This window comes from Pseudophryne corroboree, unplaced genomic scaffold (assembly GCF_028390025.1).
Source record: "Pseudophryne corroboree isolate aPseCor3 unplaced genomic scaffold, aPseCor3.hap2 scaffold_1031, whole genome shotgun sequence".
Taxonomy (NCBI): domain Eukaryota; kingdom Metazoa; phylum Chordata; class Amphibia; order Anura; family Myobatrachidae; genus Pseudophryne; species Pseudophryne corroboree.
The window spans coordinates 111,215-132,882 of NW_026967658.1; positions in this window are offsets into that span (position 1 = coordinate 111,215).

Consider the following 21,668-nt stretch of genomic DNA (forward strand, 5'->3'; position numbering starts at 1 on the left):
TGTCTTGTACCTTTGCATTTTTCTCCCAAACGAAGGACACTAGAAAGAAAATTTTAAAGCCTCCTGTTAGGCCATCATCTACACGGCATAGCCCTGAATTTTCCAATGCGCAGCTCTTTGCAAAAGAGAGATATTGGCAAGGAAAAACTGTCTTGTACCTTTGCATTTTTCTCCCAAACGAAGGACACTAGAAAGAAAATTTTAAAGCCTCCTGTTAGGCCATCATCTACACGGCATAGCCCTGAATTTTCCAATGCGCAGCTCTTTGCAAAAGAGAGATATTGGCAAGGAAAAGCTGTCATGTACCTTTGCATTTTTCTCCCAAACGAAGGACACTAGAAGAAAATTTTAAAGCCTCCTGTTAGGCCATCATCTACACGGCATAGCCCATAATTTTCCAATGCGCAGCTCTTTGCAAAAGAGAGATATTGGCAAGGAAAAGCTGTCTTGTACCTTTGCATTTTTCTCCCAAACGAAGGACACTAGAAAGAAAATTTTAAAGCCTCCTGTTAGGCCATCATCTACACGGCATAGCCCTGAATTTTCCAATGCGCAGCTCTTTGCAAAGAGAGATATTGGCAAGGAAAAGCTGTCTTGTACCTTTGCATTTTTCTCCCAAAACGAAGGACACTAGAAAATTTTTTTAAAGCCTCCTGTTAGGCCATCATCTACACGGCATAGCCTGAATTTTCCAATGCGCAGCTCTTTGCAAAAGAGAGATATTGGCAAGGATAAGCTGTCTTGTACCTTTGCATTTTTCTCCAAACGAAGGACACTAGAAAGAAAATTTTAAAGCCTCCTGTTAGGCCATCATCTACACGGCATAGCCTGAATTTTCCAATGCGCAGCTCTTTGCAAAAGAGAGATATTGGCAAGGAAAAGCTGTCTTGTACCTTTGCATTTTTCTCCCAAACGAAGGACACTAGAAAGAAAATTTTAAAGCCTCCTGTTAGGCCATCATCTACACGGCATAGCCCTGAATTTTCCAATGCGCAGCTCTTTGCAAAAGAGAGATATTGGCAAGGATAAGCTGTCTTGTACCTTTGCATTTTTCTCCCAAACGAAGGACACTAGAAAGAAAATTTTAAAGCCTCCTGTTAGGCCATCATCTACACGGCATAGCCCTGAATTTTCCAATGCGCAGCTCTTGCAAAGAGAGATATTGGCAAGGAAAAGCTGTCTTGTACCTTTGCATTTTTCTCCCAAACGAAGGACACTAGAAATAAAATTGTAAAGCCTCCTGTTAGGCCATCATCTACACGGCATAGCCCTGAATTTTCCAATGCGCAGCTCTTTGCAAAAGAGAGATATTGGCAAGGAAAAGCTGTCTTGTACCTTTGCGTTTTTCTCCCAAACGAAGGACACTAGAAAGAAAATTTTAAAGCCTCCTGTTAGGCCATCATCTACACTGCATAGCCCTGAATTTTCCAATGCGCAGCTCTTTGCAAAAGAGAGATATTGGCAAGGAAAAGCTGTCTTGTACCTTTGCATTTTTCTCCCAAACGAAGGACACTAGAAAGAAAATTTTAAAGCCTCCTGTTAGGCCATCGTCTACACGGCATAGCCCTGAATTTTCCAATGCGCAGCTCTTTGCAAAAGAGAGATATTGGCAAGGAAAAGCTGTCTTGTACCTTTGCATTTTTCTCCCAAACGAAGGACACTAGAATTTTTTTTTAAAGCCTCCTGTTAGGCCATCATCTACACGGCATAGCCCTGAATTTTCCAATGCGCAGCTCTTTGCAAAAGAGAGATATTGGCAAGGATAAGCTGTCTTGTACCTTTGCATTTTTCTCCCAAACGAAGGACACTAGAAAGAAAATTTTAAAGCCTCCTGTTAGGCCATCATCTACACGGCATAGCCCATAATTTTCCAATGCGCAGCTCTTTGCAAAAGAGAGATATTGGCAAGGAAAAGCTGTCTTGTACCTTTGCATTTTTCTCCCAAACGAAGGACACTAGAAAGAAAATTTTAAAGCCTCCTGTTAGGCCATCATCTACACGGCATAGCCCTGAATTTTCCAATGCGCAGCTCTTTGCAAAAGAGAGATATTGGCAAGGAAAAGCTGTCTTGTACCTTTGCATTTTTCTCCCAAAACGAAGGACACTAGAAAAATTTTTTTAAAGCCTCCTGTTAGGCCATCATCTACACGGCATAGCCCTGAATTTTCCAATGCGCAGCTCTTTGCAAAAGAGAGATATTGGCAAGGAAAAACTGTCTTGTACCTTTGCATTTTTCTCCCAAACGAAGGACACTAGAAAGAAAATTTTAAAGCCTCCTGTTAGGCCATCATCTACACGGCATAGCCCTGAATTTTCCAATGCGCAGCTCTTTGCAAAAGAGAGATATTGGCAAGGAAAAGCTGTCATGTACCTTTGCATTTTTCTCCCAAACGAAGGACACTAGAAAGAAAATTTTAAAGCCTCCTGTTAGGCCATCATCTACACGGCATAGCCCATAATTTTCCAATGCGCAGCTCTTTGCAAAAGAGAGATATTGGCAAGGAAAAGCTGTCTTGTACCTTTGCATTTTTCTCCCAAACGAAGGACACTAGAAAGAAAATTTTAAAGCCTCCTGTTAGGCCATCATCTACACGGCATAGCCCTGAATTTTCCAATGCGCAGCTCTTTGCAAAAGAGAGATATTGGCAAGGAAAAGCTGTCTTGTACCTTTGCATTTTTCTCCCAAAACGAAGGACACTAGAAAAAATTTTTAAAGCCTCCTGTTAGGCCATCATCTACACGGCATAGCCCTGAATTTTCCAATGCGCAGCTCTTTGCAAAAGAGAGATATTGGCAAGGATAAGCTGTCTTGTACCTTTGCATTTTTCTCCCAAACGAAGGACACTAGAAAGAAAATTTTAAAGCCTCCTGTTAGGCCATCATCTACACGGCATAGCCCTGAATTTTCCAATGCGCAGCTCTTTGCAAAAGAGAGATATTGGCAAGGAAAAACTGTCTTGTACCTTTGCATTTTTCTCCCAAACGAAGGACACTAGAAAGAAAATTTTAAAGCCTCCTGTTAGGCCATCATCTACACGGCATAGCCCTGAATTTTCCAATGCGCAGCTCTTTGCAAAAGAGAGATATTGGCAAGGAAAAGCTGTCATGTACCTTTGCATTTTTCTCCCAAACGAAGGACACTAGAAAGAAAATTTTAAAGCCTCCTGTTAGGCCATCATCTACACGGCATAGCCCATAATTTTCCAATGCGCAGCTCTTTGCAAAAGAGAGATATTGGCAAGGAAAAGCTGTCTTGTACCTTTGCATTTTTCTCCCAAACGAAGGACACTAGAAAGAAAATTTTAAAGCCTCCTGTTAGGCCATCATCTACACGGCATAGCCCTGAATTTTCCAATGCGCAGCTCTTTGCAAAAGAGAGATATTGGCAAGGAAAAGCTGTCTTGTACCTTTGCATTTTTCTCCCAAAACGAAGGACACTAGAAAAAATTTTTTAAAGCCTCCTGTTAGGCCATCATCTACACGGCATAGCCCTGAATTTTCCAATGCGCAGCTCTTTGCAAAAGAGAGATATTGGCAAGGATAAGCTGTCTTGTACCTTTGCATTTTTCTCCCAAACGAAGGACACTAGAAAGAAAATTTTAAAGCCTCCTGTTAGGCCATCATCTACAAGGCATAGCCCTGAATTTTCCAATGCGCAGCTCTTTGCAAAAGAGAGATATTGGCAAGGAAAAGCTGTCTTGTACCTTTGCATTTTTCTCCCAAACGAAGGACACTAGAAAGAAAATTTTAAAGCCTCCTGTTAGGCCATCATCTACACGGCATAGCCCTGAATTTTCCAATGCGCAGCTCTTTGCAAAAGAGAGATATTGGCAAGGATAAGCTGTCTTGTACCTTTGCATTTTTCTCCCAAACGAAGGACACTAGAAAGAAAATTTTAAAGCCTCCTGTTAGGCCATCATCTACACGGCATAGCCCTGAATTTTCCAATGCGCAGCTCTTTGCAAAAGAGAGATATTGGCAAGGAAAAGCTGTCTTGTACCTTTGCATTTTTCTCCCAAACGAAGGACACTAGAAATAAAATTGTAAAGCCTCCTGTTAGGCCATCATCTACACGGCATAGCCCATAATTTTCCAATGCGCAGCTCTTTGCAAAAGAGAGATATTGGCAAGGAAAAGCTGTCTTGTACCTTTGCATTTTTCTCCCAAACGAAGGACACTAGAAATAAAATTTTTAAAGCCTCCTGTTAGGCCATCATCTACACGGCATAGCCCTGAATTTTCCAATGCGCAGCTCTTTGCAAAAGAGAGATATTGGCAAGGATAAGCTGTCTTGTACCTTTGCATTTTTCTCCCAAACGAAGGACACTAGAAAGAAAATTTTAAAGCCTCCTGTTAGGCCATCATCTACACGGCATAGCCCTGAATTTTCCAATGCGCAGCTCTTTGCAAAAGAGAGATATTGGCAAGGAAAAGCTGTCTTGTACCTTTGCATTTTTCTCCCAAACGAAGGACACTAGAAAGAAAATTTTAAAGCCTCCTGTTAGGCCATCATCTACACGGCATAGCCCTGAATTTTCCAATGCGCAGCTCTTTGCAAAAGAGAGATATTGGCAAGGATAAGCTGTCTTGTACCTTTGCATTTTTCTCCCAAACGAAGGACACTAGAAAGAAAATTTTAAAGCCTCCTGTTAGGCCATCATCTACACGGCATAGCCCTGAATTTTCCAATGCGCAGCTCTTTGCAAAAGAGAGATATTGGCAAGGAAAAGCTGTCTTGTACCTTTGCATTTTTCTCCCAAACGAAGGACACTAGAAATAAAATTGTAAAGCCTCCTGTTAGGCCATCATCTACACGGCATAGCCCTGAATTTTCCAATGCGCAGCTCTTTGCAAAAGAGAGATATTGGCAAGGAAAAGCTGTCTTGTACCTTTGCGTTTTTCTCCCAAACGAAGGACACTAGAAAGAAAATTTTAAAGCCTCCTGTTAGGCCATCATCTACACGGCATAGCCCTGAATTTTCCAATGCGCAGCTCTTTGCAAAAGAGAGATATTGGCAAGGAAAAGCTGTCTTGTACCTTTGCATTTTTCTCCCAAACGAAGGACACTAGAAAGAAAATTTTAAAGCCTCCTGTTAGGCCATCATCTACACGGTATAGCCCTGAATTTTCCAATGCGCAGCTCTTTGCAAAAGAGAGATATTGGCAAGGAAAAGCTGTCTTGTACCTTTGCATTTTTCTCCCAAACGAAGGACACTAGAATTTTTTTTTTAAAGCCTCCTGTTAGGCCATCATCTACACGGCATAGCCCTGAATTTTCCAATGCGCAGCTCTTTGCAAAAGAGAGATATTGGCAAGGATAAGCTGTCTTGTACCTTTGCATTTTTCTCCCAAACGAAGGACACTAGAAAGAAAATTTTAAAGCCTCCTGTTAGGCCATCATCTACACGGCATAGCCCATAATTTTCCAATGCGCAGCTCTTTGCAAAAGAGAGATATTGGCAAGGAAAAGCTGTCTTGTACCTTTGCATTTTTCTCCCAAACGAAGGACACTAGAAAGAAAATTTTAAAGCCTCCTGTTAGGCCATCATCTACACGGCATAGCCCTGAATTTTCCAATGCGCAGCTCTTTGCAAAAGAGAGATATTGGCAAGGAAAAACTGTCTTGTACCTTTGCATTTTTCTCCCAAACAAAGGACACTAGAAAGAAAATTTTAAAGCCTCCTGTTAGGCCATCATCTACACGGCATAGCCCTGAATTTTCCAATGCGCAGCTCTTTGCAAAAGAGAGATATTGGCAAGGAAAAGCTGTCATGTACCTTTGCATTTTTCTCCCAAACGAAGGACACTAGAAAGAAAATTTTAAAGCCTCCTGTTAGGCCATCATCTACACGGCATAGCCCATAATTTTCCAATGCGCAGCTCTTTGCAAAAGAGAGATATTGGCAAGGAAAAGCTGTCTTGTACCTTTGCATTTTTCTCCCAAACGAAGGACACTAGAAAGAAAATTTTAAAGCCTCCTGTTAGGCCATCATCTACACGGCATAGCCCTGAATTTTCCAATGCGCAGCTCTTTGCAAAAGAGAGATATTGGCAAGGAAAAGCTGTCTTGTACCTTTGCATTTTTCTCCCAAACGAAGGACACTAGAAAAATTTTTTTAAAGCCTCCTGTTAGGCCATCATCTACACGGCATAGCCCTGAATTTTCCAATGCGCAGCTCTTTGCAAAAGAGAGATATTGGCAAGGAAAAGCTGTCTTGTACCTTTGCATTTTTCTCCCAAACGAAGGACACTAGAAAGAAAATTTTAAAGCCTCCTGTTAGGCCATCATCTACACGGCATAGCCCTGAATTTTCCAATGCGCAGCTCTTTGCAAAAGAGAGATATTGGCAAGGAAAAACTGTCTTGTAACTTTGCATTTTTCTCCCAAACGAAGGACACTAGAAAGAAAATTTTAAAGCCTCCTGTTAGGCCATCATCTACACGGCATAGCCCTGAATTTTCCAATGCGCAGCTCTTTGCAAAAGAGAGATATTGGCAAGGAAAAGCTGTCATGTACCTTTGCATTTTTCTCCCAAACGAAGGACACTAGAAAGAAAATTTTAAAGCCTCCTGTTAGGCCATCATCTACACGGCATAGCCCTGAATTTTCCAATGCGCAGCTCTTTGCAAAAGAGAGATATTGGCAAGGAAAAGCTGTCATGTACCTTTGCATTTTTCTCCCAAACGAAGGACACTAGAAAGAAAATTTTAAAGCCTCCTGTTAGGCCATCATCTACACGGCATAGCCCTGAATTTTCCAATGCGCAGCTCTTTGCAAAAGAGAGATATTGGCAAGGAAAAGCTGTCATGTACCTTTGCATTTTTCTCCCAAACGAAGGACACTAGAAAGAAAATTTTAAAGCCTCCTGTTAGGCCATCATCTACACGGCATAGCCCTGAATTTTCCAATGCGCAGCTCTTTGCAAAAGAGAGATATTGGCAAGGAAAAGCTGTCTTGTACCTTTGCATTTTTCTCCCAAACGAAGGACACTAGAAAGAAAATTTTAAAGCCTCCTGTTAGGCCATCATCTACACGGCATAGCCCTGAATTTTCCAATGCGCAGCTCTTTGCAAAAGAGAGATATTGGCAAGGAAAAGCTGTCTTGTACCTTTGCATTTTTCTCCCAAACGAAGGACACTAGAAAGAAAATTTTAAAGCCTCCTGTTAGGCCATCATCTACACGGCATAGCCCTGAATTTTCCAATGCGCAGCTCTTTGCAAAAGAGAGATATTGGCAAGGAAAAGCTGTCTTGTACCTTTGCGTTTTTCTCCCAAACGAAGGACACTAGAAAGAAAATTTTAAAGCCTCCTGTTAGGCCATCATCTACACGGCATAGCCCTGAATTTTCCAATGCGCAGCTCTTTGCAAAAGAGAGATATTGGCAAGGAAAAGCTGTCTTGTACCTTTGCATTTTTCTCCCAAACGAAGGACACTAGAAAGAAAATTATAAAGCCTCCTGTTAGGCCATCATCTACACGGCATAGCCCTGAATTTTCCAATGCGCAGCTCTTTGCAAAAGAGAGATATTGGCAAGGAAAAGCTGTCTTGTACAATTGCATTTTTCTCCCAAACGAAGGACACTAGAATTTTTTTTTTAAAGCCTCCTGTTAGGCCATCATCTACACGGCATAGCCCTGAATTTTCCAATGCGCAGCTCATTGCAAAAGAGAGATATTGGCAAGGATAAGCTGTCTTGTACCTTTGCATTTTTCTCCCAAACGAAGGACACTAGAAAGAAAATTTTAAAGCCTCCTGTTAGGCCATCATCTACACGGCATAGCCCTGAATTTTCCAATGCGCAGCTCTTTGCAAAAGAGAGATATTGGCAAGGAAAAGCTGTCTTGTACCTTTGCATTTTTCTCCCAAACGAAGGACACTAGAAAGAAAATTTTAAAGACTCCTGTTAGGCCATCATCTACACGGCATAGCCCTGAATTTTCCAATGCGCAGCTCTTTGCAAAAGAGAGATATTGGCAAGGAAAAACTGTCTTGTACCTTTGCATTTTTCTCCCAAACGAAGGACACTAGAAAGAAAATTTTAAAGCCTCCTGTTAGGCCATCATCTACACGGCATAGCCCTGAATTTTCCAATGCGCAGCTCTTTGCAAAAGAGAGATATTGGCAAGGAAAAGCTGTCATGTACCTTTGCATTTTTCTCCCAAACGAAGGACACTAGAAAGAAAATTTTAAAGCCTCCTGTTAGGCCATCATCTACACGGCATAGCCCATAATTTTCCAATGCGCAGCTCTTTGCAAAAGAGAGATATTGGCAAGGAAAAGCTGTCTTGTACCTTTGCATTTTTCTCCCAAACGAAGGACACTAGAAAGAAAATTTTAAAGCCTCCTGTTAGGCCATCATCTACACGGCATAGCCCTGAATTTTCCAATGCGCAGCTCTTTGCAAAAGAGAGATATTGGCAAGGATAAGCTGTCTTGTACCTTTGCATTTTTCTCCCAAACGAAGGACACTAGAAAGAAAATTTTAAAGCCTCCTGTTAGGCCATCATCTACACGGCATAGCCCTGAATTTTCCAATGCGCAGCTCTTTGCAAAAGAGAGATATTGGCAAGGAAAAGCTGTCTTGTACCTTTGCATTTTTCTCCCAAACGAAGGACACTAGAAAGAAAATTTTAAAGCCTCCTGTTAGGCCATCATCTACACGGCATAGCCCTGAATTTTCCAATGCGCAACTCTTTGCAAAAGAGAGATATTGGCAAGGAAAAACTGTCTTGTACCTTTGCATTTTTCTCCCAAACGAAGGACACTAGAAAGAAAATTTTAAAGCCTCCTGTTAGGCCATCATCTACACGGCATAGCCCTGAATTTTCCAATGCGCAGCTCTTTGCAAAAGAGAGATATTGGCAAGGAAAAGCTGTCTTGTACCTTTGCATTTTTCTCCCAAACGAAGGACACTAGAAAGAAAATTTTAAAGCCTCCTGTTAGGCCATCATCTACACGGCATAGCCCTGAATTTTCCAATGCGCAGCTCTTTGCAAAAGAGAGATATTGGCAAGGAAAAGCTGTCTTGTACCTTTGCATTTTTCTCCCAAACGAAGGACACTAGAAAGAAAATTTTAAAGCCTCCTGTTAGGCCATCATCTACACGGCATAGCCCTGAATTTTCCAATGCGCAGCTCTTTGCAAAAGAGAGATATTGGCAAGGAAAAACTGTCTTGTACCTTTGCATTTTTCTCCCAAACGAAGGACACTAGAAAGAAAATTTTAAAGCCTCCTGTTAGGCCATCATCTACACGGCATAGCCCTGAATTTTCCAATGCGCAGCTCTTTGCAAAAGAGAGATATTGGCAAGGAAAAGCTGTCTTGTACCTTTGCATTTTTCTCCCAAACGAAGGACACTAGAAAGAAAATTTTAAAGCCTCCTGTTAGGCCATCATCTACACGGCATAGCCCTGAATTTTCCAATGCGCAGCTCTTTGCAAAAGAGAGATATTGGCAAGGATAAGCTGTCATGTACCTTTGCATTTTTCTCCCAAACGAAGGACACTAGAAAGAAAATTTTAAAGCCTCCTGTTAGGCCATCATCTACACGGCATAGCCCTGAATTTTCCAATGCGCAGCTCTTTGCAAAAGAGAGATATTGGCAAGGAAAAGCTGTCTTGTACCTTTGCATTTTTCTCCCAAACGAAGGACACTAGAAATAAAATTGTAAAGCCTCCTGTTAGGCCATCATCTACACGGCATAGCCCTGAATTTTCCAATGCGCAGCTCTTTGCAAAAGAGAGATATTGGCAAGGAAAAGCTGTCTTGTACCTTTGCGTTTTTCTCCCAAACGAAGGACACTAGAAAGAAAATTTTAAAGCCTCCTGTTAGGCCATCATCTACACGGCATAGCCCTGAATTTTCCAATGCGCAGCTCTTTGCAAAAGAGAGATATTGGCAAGGAAAAACTGTCTTGTACCTTTGCATTTTTCTCCCAAACGAAGGACACTAGAAAGAAAATTTTAAAGCCTCCTGTTAGGCCATCATCTACACGGCATAGCCCTGAATTTTCCAATGCGCAGCTCTTTGCAAAAGAGAGATATTGGCAAGGAAAAGCTGTCTTGTACCTTTGCATTTTTCTCCCAAACGAAGGACACTAGAAAGAAAATTTTAAAGCCTCCTGTTAGGCCATCATCTACACGGCATAGCCCTGAATTTTCCAATGCGCAGCTCTTTGCAAAAGAGAGATATTGGCAAGGATAAGCTGTCATGTACCTTTGCATTTTTCTCCCAAACGAAGGACACTAGAAAGAAAATTTTAAAGCCTCCTGTTAGGCCATCATCTACACGGCATAGCCCTGAATTTTCCAATGCGCAGCTCTTTGCAAAAGAGAGATATTGGCAAGGATAAGCTGTCTTGTACCTTTGCATTTTTCTCCCAAACGAAGGACACTAGAAAGAAAATTTTAAAGCCTCCTGTTAGGCCATCATCTACACGGCATAGCCCTGAATTTTCCAATGCGCAGCTCTTTGCAAAAGAGAGATATTGGCAAGGAAAAGCTGTCTTGTACCTTTGCATTTTTCTCCCAAACGAAGGACACTAGAAAGAAAATTTTAAAGCCTCCTGTTAGGCCATCATCTACACGGCATAGCCCTGAATTTTCCAATGCGCAGCTCTTTGCAAAAGAGAGATATTGGCAAGGAAAAACTGTCTTGTACCTTTGCATTTTTCTCCCAAACGAAGGACACTAGAAAGAAAATTTTAAAGCCTCCTGTTAGGCCATCATCTACACGGCATAGCCCTGAATTTTCCAATGCGCAGCTCTTTGCAAAAGAGAGATATTGGCAAGGAAAAGCTGTCTTGTACCTTTGCATTTTTCTCCCAAACGAAGGACACTAGAAAGAAAATTTTAAAGCCTCCTGTTAGGCCATCATCTACACGGCATAGCCCTGAATTTTCCAATGCGCAGCTCTTTGCAAAAGAGAGATATTGGCAAGGAAAAGCTGTCTTGTACCTTTGCATTTTTCTCCCAAACGAAGGACACTAGAAAGAAAATTTTAAAGCCTCCTGTTAGGCCATCATCTACACGGCATAGCCCTGAATTTTCCAATGCGCAGCTCTTTGCAAAAGAGAGATATTGGCAAGGAAAAACTGTCTTGTACCTTTGCATTTTTCTCCCAAACGAAGGACACTAGAAAGAAAATTTTAAAGCCTCCTGTTAGGCCATCATCTACACGGCATAGCCCTGAATTTTCCAATGCGCAGCTCTTTGCAAAAGAGAGATATTGGCAAGGAAAAGCTGTCTTGTACCTTTGCATTTTTCTCCCAAACGAAGGACACTAGAAAGAAAATTTTAAAGCCTCCTGTTAGGCCATCATCTACACGGCATAGCCCTGAATTTTCCAATGCGCAGCTCTTTGCAAAAGAGAGATATTGGCAAGGATAAGCTGTCATGTACCTTTGCATTTTTCTCCCAAACGAAGGACACTAGAAAGAAAATTTTAAAGCCTCCTGTTAGGCCATCATCTACACGGCATAGCCCTGAATTTTCCAATGCGCAGCTCTTTGCAAAAGAGAGATATTGGCAAGGAAAAGCTGTCTTGTACCTTTGCATTTTTCTCCCAAACGAAGGACACTAGAAATAAAATTGTAAAGCCTCCTGTTAGGCCATCATCTACACGGCATAGCCCTGAATTTTCCAATGCGCAGCTCTTTGCAAAAGAGAGATATTGGCAAGGAAAAGCTGTCTTGTACCTTTGCGTTTTTCTCCCAAACGAAGGACACTAGAAAGAAAATTTTAAAGCCTCCTGTTAGGCCATCATCTATACGGCATAGCCCTGAATTTTCCAATGCGCAGCTCTTTGCAAAAGAGAGATATTGGCAAGGATAAGCTGTCTTGTACCTTTGCATTTTTCTCCCAAACGAAGGACACTAGAAAGAAAATTTTAAAGCCTCCTGTTAGGCCATCATCTACACGGCATAGCCCTGAATTTTCCAATGCGCAGCTCTTTGCAAAAGAGAGATATTGGCAAGGAAAAACTGTCTTGTACCTTTGCATTTTTCTCCCAAACGAAGGACACTAGAAAGAAAATTTTAAAGCCTCCTGTTAGGCCATCATCTACACGGCATAGCCCTGAATTTTCCAATGCGCAGCTCTTTGCAAAAGAGAGATATTGGCAAGGAAAAGCTGTCATGTACCTTTGCATTTTTCTCCCAAACGAAGGACACTAGAAAGAAAATTTTAAAGCCTCCTGTTAGGCCATCATCTACACGGCATAGCCCATAATTTTCCAATGCGCAGCTCTTTGCAAAAGAGAGATATTGGCAAGGAAAAGCTGTCTTGTACCTTTGCATTTTTCTCCCAAACGAAGGACACTAGAAAGAAAATTTTAAAGCCTCCTGTTAGGCCATCATCTACACGGCATAGCCCTGAATTTTCCAATGCGCAGCTCTTTGCAAAAGAGAGATATTGGCAAGGAAAAGCTGTCTTGTACCTTTGCATTTTTCTCCCAAACGAAGGACACTAGAAAAATTTTTTTAAAGCCTCCTGTTAGGCCATCATCTACACGGCATAGCCCTGAATTTTCCAATGCGCAGCTCTTTGCAAAAGAGAGATATTGGCAAGGAAAAGCTGTCTTGTACCTTTGCATTTTTCTCCCAAACGAAGGACACTAGAAAGAAAATTTTAAAGCCTCCTGTTAGGCCATCATCTACACGGCATAGCCCTGAATTTTCCAATGCGCAGCTCTTTGCAAAAGAGAGATATTGGCAAGGAAAAACTGTCTTGTAACTTTGCATTTTTCTCCCAAACGAAGGACACTAGAAAGAAAATTTTAAAGCCTCCTGTTAGGCCATCATCTACACGGCATAGCCCTGAATTTTCCAATGCGCAGCTCTTTGCAAAAGAGAGATATTGGCAAGGAAAAGCTGTCATGTACCTTTGCATTTTTCTCCCAAACGAAGGACACTAGAAAGAAAATTTTAAAGCCTCCTGTTAGGCCATCATCTACACGGCATAGCCCTGAATTTTCCAATGCGCAGCTCTTTGCAAAAGAGAGATATTGGCAAGGAAAAGCTGTCATGTACCTTTGCATTTTTCTCCCAAACGAAGGACACTAGAAAGAAAATTTTAAAGCCTCCTGTTAGGCCATCATCTACACGGCATAGCCCTGAATTTTCCAATGCGCAGCTCTTTGCAAAAGAGAGATATTGGCAAGGAAAAGCTGTCTTGTACCTTTGCATTTTTCTCCCAAACGAAGGACACTAGAAAGAAAATTTTAAAGCCTCCTGTTAGGCCATCATCTACACGGCATAGCCCTGAATTTTCCAATGCGCAGCTCTTTGTAAAAGAGAGATATTGGCAAGGAAAAACTGTCTTGTACCATTGGATTTTTCTCCCAAACGAAGGACACTAGAATGAAAATTTTAAAGCCTCCTGTTAGTGCTTCATCTACATGGTATAGCCCTGAATTTTCCAATGCGTAGCTCTTTGCAAAAGAGAGATATTGGCAATGAAAAGCTGTCTTGTACCTTTGCATTTTTCTCCCAAACGAAGGACACTAGAAAGAAAATTTTAAAGCCTCCTGTTAGGCCATCATCTACACGGCATAGCCCTGAATTTTCCAATGCGCAGCTCTTTGCAAAAGAGAGATATTGGCAAGGAAAAGCTGTCTTGTACCTTTGCATTTTTCTCCCAAACGAAGGACACTAGAAAGAAAATTTTAAAGCCTCCTGTTAGGCCATCATCTACACGGCATAGCCCTGAATTTTCCAATGCGCAGCTCTTTGCAAAAGAGAGATATTGGCAAGGAAAAGCTGTCTTGTACCTTTGCGTTTTTCTCCCAAACGAAGGACACTAGAAAGAAAATTTTAAAGCCTCCTGTTAGGCCATCATCTACACGGCATAGCCCTGAATTTTCCAATGCGCAGCTCTTTGCAAAAGAGAGATATTGGCAAGGAAAAGCTGTCTTGTACCTTTGCATTTTTCTCCCAAACGAAGGACACTAGAAAGAAAATTATAAAGCCTCCTGTTAGGCCATCATCTACACGGCATAGCCCTGAATTTTCCAATGCGCAGCTCTTTGCAAAAGAGAGATATTGGCAAGGAAAAGCTGTCTTGTACCTTTGCATTTTTCTCCCAAACGAAGGACACTAGAATTTTTTTTTTAAAGCCTCCTGTTAGGCCATCATCTACACGGCATAGCCCTGAATTTTCCAATGCGCAGCTCTTTGCAAAAGAGAGATATTGGCAAGGAAAAGCTGTCTTGTACCTTTGCATTTTTCTCCCAAACGAAGGACACTAGAAAGAAAATTTTAAAGCCTCCTGTTAGGCCATCATCTACACGGCATAGCCCTGAATTTTCCAATGCGCAGCTCTTTGCAAAAGAGAGATATTGGCAAGGAAAAGCTGTCTTGTACCTTTGCATTTTTCTCCCAAACGAAGGACACTAGAAAGAAAATTTTAAAGCCTCCTGTTAGGCCATCATCTACACGGCATAGCCCTGAATTTTCCAATGTGCAGCTCTTTGCAAAAGAGAGATATTGGCAAGGAAAAGCTGTCTTGTACCTTTGCATTTTTCTCCCAAAACGAAGGACACTAGAAAAATTTTTTTAAAGCCTCCTGTTAGGCCATCATCTACACGGCATAGCCCTGAATTTTCCAATGCGCAGCTCTTTGCAAAAGAGAGATATTGGCAAGGATAAGCTGTCTTGTACCTTTGCATTTTTCTCCCAAACGAAGGACACTAGAAAGAAAATTTTAAAGCCTCCTGTTAGGCCATCATCTACACGGCATAGCCCTGAATTTTCCAATGCGCAGCTCTTTGCAAAAGAGAGATATTGGCAAGGAAAAGCTGTCTTGTACCTTTGCATTTTTCTCCCAAACGAAGGACACTAGAAAGAAAATTTTAAAGCCTCCTGTTAGGCCATCATCTACACGGCATAGCCCTGAATTTTCCAATGCGCAGCTCTTTGCAAAAGAGAGATATTGGCAAGGAAAAACTGTCTTGTACCTTTGCATTTTTCTCCCAAACGAAGGACACTAGAAAGAAAATGTTAAAGCCTCCTGTTAGGCCATCATCTACACGGCATAGCCCTGAATTTTCCAATGCGCAGCTCTTTGCAAAAGAGAGATATTGGCAAGGAAAAGCTGTCTTGTACCTTTGCATTTTTCTCCCAAACGAAGGACACTAGAAAGAAAATTTTAAAGCCTCCTGTTAGGCCATCATCTACACGGCATAGCCCTGAATTTTCCAATGCGCAGCTCTTTGCAAAAGAGAGATATTGGCAAGGAAAAGCTGTCTTGTACCTTTGCATTTTTCTCCCAAACGAAGGACACTAGAAAGAAAATTTTAAAGCCTCCTGTTAGGCCATCATCTACACGGCATAGCCCTGAATTTTCCAATGCGCAGCTCTTTGCAAAAGAGAGATATTGGCAAGGAAAAACTGTCTTGTACCTTTGCATTTTTCTCCCAAACGAAGGACACTAGAAAGAAAATTTTAAAGCCTCCTGTTAGGCCATCATCTACACGGCATAGCCCTGAATTTTCCAATGCGCAGCTCTTTGCAAAAGAGAGATATTGGCAAGGAAAAGCTGTCTTGTACCTTTGCATTTTTCTCCCAAACGAAGGACACTAGAAAGAAAATTTTAAAGCCTCCTGTTAGGCCATCATCTACACGGCATAGCCCTGAATTTTCCAATGCGCAGCTCTTTGCAAAAGAGAGATATTGGCAAGGATAAGCTGTCTTGTACCTTTGCATTTTTCTCCCAAACGAAGGACACTAGAAAGAAAATTTTAAAGCCTCCTGTTAGGCCATCATCTACACGGCATAGCCCTGAATTTTCCAATGCGCAGCTCTTTGCAAAAGAGAGATATTGGCAAGGAAAAGCTGTCTTGTACCTTTGCATTTTTCTCCCAAACGAAGGACACTAGAAATAAAATTGTAAAGCCTCCTGTTAGGCCATCATCTACACGGCATAGCCCTGAATTTTCCAATGCGCAGCTCTTTGCAAAAGAGAGATATTGGCAAGGAAAAGCTGTCTTGTACCTTTGCGTTTTTCTCCCAAACGAAGGACACTAGAAAGAAAATTTTAAAGCCTCCTGTTAGGCCATCATCTACACGGCATAGCCCTGAATTTTCCAATGCGCAGCTCTTTGCAAAAGAGAGATATTGGCAAGGAAAAGCTGTCTTGTACCTTTGCATTTTTCTCCCAAACGAAGGACACTAGAAAGAAAATTTTAAAGCCTCCTGTTAGGCCATCATCTACACGGCATAGCCCTGAATTTTCCAATGCGCAGCTCTTTGCAAAAGAGAGATATTGGCAAGAAAAAGCTGTCTTGTACCTTTGCATTTTTCTCCCAAACGAAGGACACTAGAATTTTTTTTTAAAGCCTCCTGTTAGGCCATCATCTACACGGCATAGCCCTGAATTTTCCAATGCGCAGCTCTTTGCAAAAGAGAGATATTGGCAAGGATAAGCTGTCTTGTACCTTTGCATTTTTCTCCCAAACGAAGGACACTAGAAAGAAAATTTTAAAGCCTCCTGTTAGGCCATCATCTACACGGCATAGCCCATAATTTTCCAATGCGCAGCTCTTTGCAAAAGAGAGATATTGGCAAGGAAAAGCTGTCTTGTACCTTTGCATTTTTCTCCCAAACGAAGGACACTAGAAAGAAAATTTTAAAGCCTCCTGTTAGGCCATCATCTACACGGCATAGCCCTGAATTTTCCAATGCGCAGCTCTTTGCAAAAGAGAGATATTGGCAAGGAAAAACTGTCTTGTACCTTTGCATTTTTCTCCCAAACGAAGGACACTAGAAAGAAAATTTTAAAGCCTCCTGTTAGGCCATCATCTACACGGCATAGCCCTGAATTTTCCAATGCGCAGCTCTTTGCAAAAGAGAGATATTGGCAAGGAAAAGCTGTCATGTACCTTTGCATTTTTCTCCCAAACGAAGGACACTAGAAAGAAAATTTTAAAGCCTCCTGTTAGGCCATCATCTACACGGCATAGCCCATAATTTTCCAATGCGCAGCTCTTTGCAAAAGAGAGATATTGGCAAGGAAAAGCTGTCTTGTACCTTTGCATTTTTCTCCCAAACGAAGGACACTAGAAAGAAAATTTTAAAGCCTCCTGTTAGGCCATCATCTACACGGCATAGCCCTGAATTTTCCAATGCGCAGCTCTTTGCAAAAGAGAGATATTGGCAAGGAAAAGCTGTCTTGTACCTTTGCATTTTTCTCCCAAACGAAGGACACTAGAAAAATTTTTTTAAAGCCTCCTGTTAGGCCATCATCTACACGGCATAGCCCTGAATTTTCCAATGCGCAGCTCTTTGCAAAAGAGAGATATTGGCAAGGAAAAGCTGTCTTGTACCTTTGCATTTTTCTCCCAAACGAAGGACACTAGAAAGAAAATTTTAAAGCCTCCTGTTAGGCCATCATCTACACGGCATAGCCCTGAATTTTCCAATGCGCAGCTCTTTGCAAAAGAGAGATATTGGCAAGGAAAAACTGTCTTGTAACTTTGCATTTTTCTCCCAAACGAAGGACACTAGAAAGAAAATTTTAAAGCCTCCTGTTAGGCCATCATCTACACGGCATAGCCCTGAATTTTCCAATGCGCAGCTCTTTGCAAAAGAGAGATATTGGCAAGGAAAAGCTGTCATGTACCTTTGCATTTTTCTCCCAAACGAAGGACACTAGAAAGAAAATTTTAAAGCCTCCTGTTAGGCCATCATCTACACGGCATAGCCCTGAATTTTCCAATGCGCAGCTCTTTGCAAAAGAGAGATATTGGCAAGGAAAAGCTGTCATGTACCTTTGCATTTTTCTCCCAAACGAAGGACACTAGAAAGAAAATTTTAAAGCCTCCTGTTAGGCCATCATCTACACGGCATAGCCCTGAATTTTCCAATGCGCAGCTCTTTGCAAAAGAGAGATATTGGCAAGGAAAAGCTGTCATGTACCTTTGCATTTTTCTCCCAAACGAAGGAAACTAGAAAGAAAATTTTAAAGCCTCCTGTTAGGCCATCATCTACACGGCATAGCCCTGAATTTTCCAATGCGCAGCTCTTTGTAAAAGAGAGATATTGGCAAGGAAAAACTGTCTTGTACCATTGGATTTTTCTCCCAAACGAAGGACACTAGAATGAAAATTTTAAAGCCTCCTGTTAGTGCTTCATCTACATGGTATAGCCCTGAATTTTCCAATGCGTAGCTCTTTGCAAAAGAGAGATATTGGCAATGAAAAGCTGTCTTGTACCTTTGCATTTTTCTCCCAAACGAAGGACACTAGAAAGAAAATTTTAAAGCCTCCTGTTAGGCCATCATCTACACGGCATAGCCCTGAATTTTCCAATGCGCAGCTCTTTGCAAAAGAGAGATATTGGCAAGGAAAAGCTGTCTTGTACCTTTGCATTTTTCTCCCAAACGAAGGACACTAGAAAGAAAATTTTAAAGCCTCCTGTTAGGCCATCATCTACACGGCATAGCCCTGAATTTTCCAATGCGCAGCTCTTTGCAAAAGAGAGATATTGGCAAGGAAAAGCTGTCTTGTACCTTTGCGTTTTTCTCCCAAACGAAGGACACTAGAAAGAAAATTTTAAAGCCTCCTGTTAGGCCATCATCTACACGGCATAGCCCTGAATTTTCCAATGCGCAGCTCTTTGCAAAAGAGAGATATTGGCAAGGAAAAGCTGTCTTGTACCTTTGCATTTTTCTCCCAAACGAAGGACACTAGAAAGAAAATTATAAAGCCTCCTGTTAGGCCATCATCTACACGGCATAGCCCTGAATTTTCCAATGCGCAGCTCTTTGCAAAAGAGAGATATTGGCAAGGAAAAGCTGTCTTGTACCTTTGCATTTTTCTCCCAAACGAAGGACACTAGAATTTTTTTTTTAAAGCCTCCTGTTAGGCCATCATCTACACGGCATAGCCCTGAATTTTCCAATGCGCAGCTCATTGCAAAAGAGAGATATTGGCAAGGATAAGCTGTCTTGTACCTTTGCATTTTTCTCCCAAACGAAGGACACTAGAAAGAAAATTTTAAAGCCTCCTGTTAGGCCATCATCTACACGGCATAGCCCTGAATTTTCCAATGCGCAGCTCTTTGCAAAAGAGAGATATTGGCAAGGAAAAGCTGTCTTGTACCTTTGCATTTTTCTCCCAAACGAAGGACACTAGAAAGAAAATTTTAAAGCCTCCTGTTAGGCCATCATCTACACGGCATAGCCCTGAATTTTCCAATGCGCAGCTCTTTGCAAAAGAGAGATATTGGCAAGGAAAAACTGTCTTGTACCTTTGCATTTTTCTCCCAAACGAAGGACACTAGAAAGAAAATTTTAAAGCCTCCTGTTAGGCCATCATCTACACGGCATAGCCCTGAATTTTCCAATGCGCAGCTCTTTGCAAAAGAGAGATATTGGCAAGGAAAAGCTGTCATGTACCTTTGCATTTTTCTCCCAAACGAAGGACACTAGAAAGAAAATTTTAAAGCCTCCTGTTAGGCCATCATCTACACGGCATAGCCCATAATTTTCCAATGCGCAGCTCTTTGCAAAAGAGAGATATTGGCAAGGAAAAGCTGTCTTGTACCTTTGCATTTTTCTCCCAAACGAAGGACACTAGAAAGAAAATTTTAAAGCCTCCTGTTAGGCCATCATCTACACGGCATAGCCCTGAATTTTCCAATGTGCAGCTCTTTGCAAAAGAGAGATATTGGCAAGGAAAAGCTGTCTTGTACCTTTGCATTTTTCTCCCAAAACGAAGGACACTAGAAAAAAATTTTTAAAGCCTCCTGTTAGGCCATCATCTACACGGCATAGCCCTGAATTTTCCAATGCGCAGCTCTTTGCAAAAGAGAGATATTGGCAAGGATAAGCTGTCTTGTACCTTTGCATTTTTCTCCCAAACGAAGGACACTAGAAAGAAAATTTTAAAGCCTCCTGTTAGGCCATCATCTACACGGCATAGCCCTGAATTTTCCAATGCGCAGCTCTTTGCAAAAGAGAGATATTGGCAAGGAAAAGCTGTCTTGTACCTTTGCATTTTTCTCCCAAACGAAGGACACTAGAAAGAAAATTTTAAAGCCTCCTGTTAGGCCATCATCTACACGGCATAGCCCTGAATTTTCCAATGCGCAGCTCTTTGCAAAAGAGAGATATTGGCAAGGAAAAACTGTCTTGTACCTTTGCATTTTTCTCCCAAACGAAGGACACTAGAAAGAAAATTTTAAAGCCTCCTGTTAGGCCATCATCTACACGGCATAGCCCTGAATTTTCCAATGCGCAGCTCTTTGCAAAAGAGAGATATTGGCAAGGAAAAGCTGTCATGTACCTTTGCATTTTTCTCCCAAACGAAGGACACTAGAAAGAAAATTTTAAAGCCTCCTGTTAGGCCATCATCTACACGGCATAGCCCATAATTTTCCAATGCGCAGCTCTTTGCAAAAGAGAGATATTGGCAAGGAAAAGCTGTCTTGTACCTTTGCATTTTTCTCCCAAACGAAGGACACTAGAAAGAAAATTTTAAAGCCTCCTGTTAGGCCATCATCTACACGGCATAGCCCTGAATTTTCCAATGCGCAGCTCTTTGCAAAAGAGAGATATTGGCAAGGAAAAGCTGTCTTGTACCTTTGCATTTTTCTCCCAAAACGAAGGACACTAGAAAATTTTTTTTAAAGCCTCCTGTTAGGCCATCATCTACACGGCATAGCCCTGAATTTTCCAATGCGCAGCTCTTTGCAAAAGAGAGATATTGGCAAGGATAAGCTGTCTTGTACCTTTGCATTTTTCTCCCAAACGAAGGACACTAGAAAGAAAATTTTAAAGCCTCCTGTTAGGCCATCATCTACACGGCATAGCCCTGAATTTTCCAATGCGCAGCTCTTTGCAAAAGAGAGATATTGGCAAGGAAAAGCTGTCTTGTACCTTTGCATTTTTCTCCCAAACGAAGGACACTAGAAAGAAAATTTTAAAGCCTCCTGTTAGGCCATCATCTACACGGCATAGCCCTGAATTTTCCAATGCGCAGCTCTTTGCAAAAGAGAGATATTGGCAAGGATAAGCTGTCTTGTACCTTTGCATTTTTCTCCCAAACGAAGGACACTAGAAAGAAAATTTTAAAGCCTCCTGTTAGGCCATCATCTACACGGCATAGCCCTGAATTTTCCAATGCGCAGCTCTTTGCAAAAGAGAGATATTGGCAAGGAAAAGCTGTCTTGTACCTTTGCATTTTTCTCCCAAACGAAGGACACTAGAAATAAAATTGTAAAGCCTCCTGTTAGGCCATCATCTACACGGCATAGCCCTGAATTTTCCAATGCGCAGCTCTTTGCAAAAGAGAGATATTGGCAAGGAAAAGCTGTCTTGTACCTTTGCGTTTTTCTCCCAAACGAAGGACACTAGAAAGAAAATTTTAAAGCCTCCTGTTAGGCCATCATCTACACGGCATAGCCCTGAATTTTCCAATGCGCAGCTCTTTGCAAAAGAGAGATATTGGCAAGGAAAAGCTGTCTTGTACCTTTGCATTTTTCTCCCAAACGAAGGACACTAGAAAGAAAATTTTAAAGCCTCCTGTTAGGCCATCATCTACACGGCATAGCCCTGAATTTTCCAATGCGCAGCTCTTTGCAAAAGAGAGATATTGGCAAGGAAAAGCTGTCTTGTACCTTTGCATTTTTCTCCCAAACGAAGGACACTAGAATTTTTTTTTTAAAGCCTC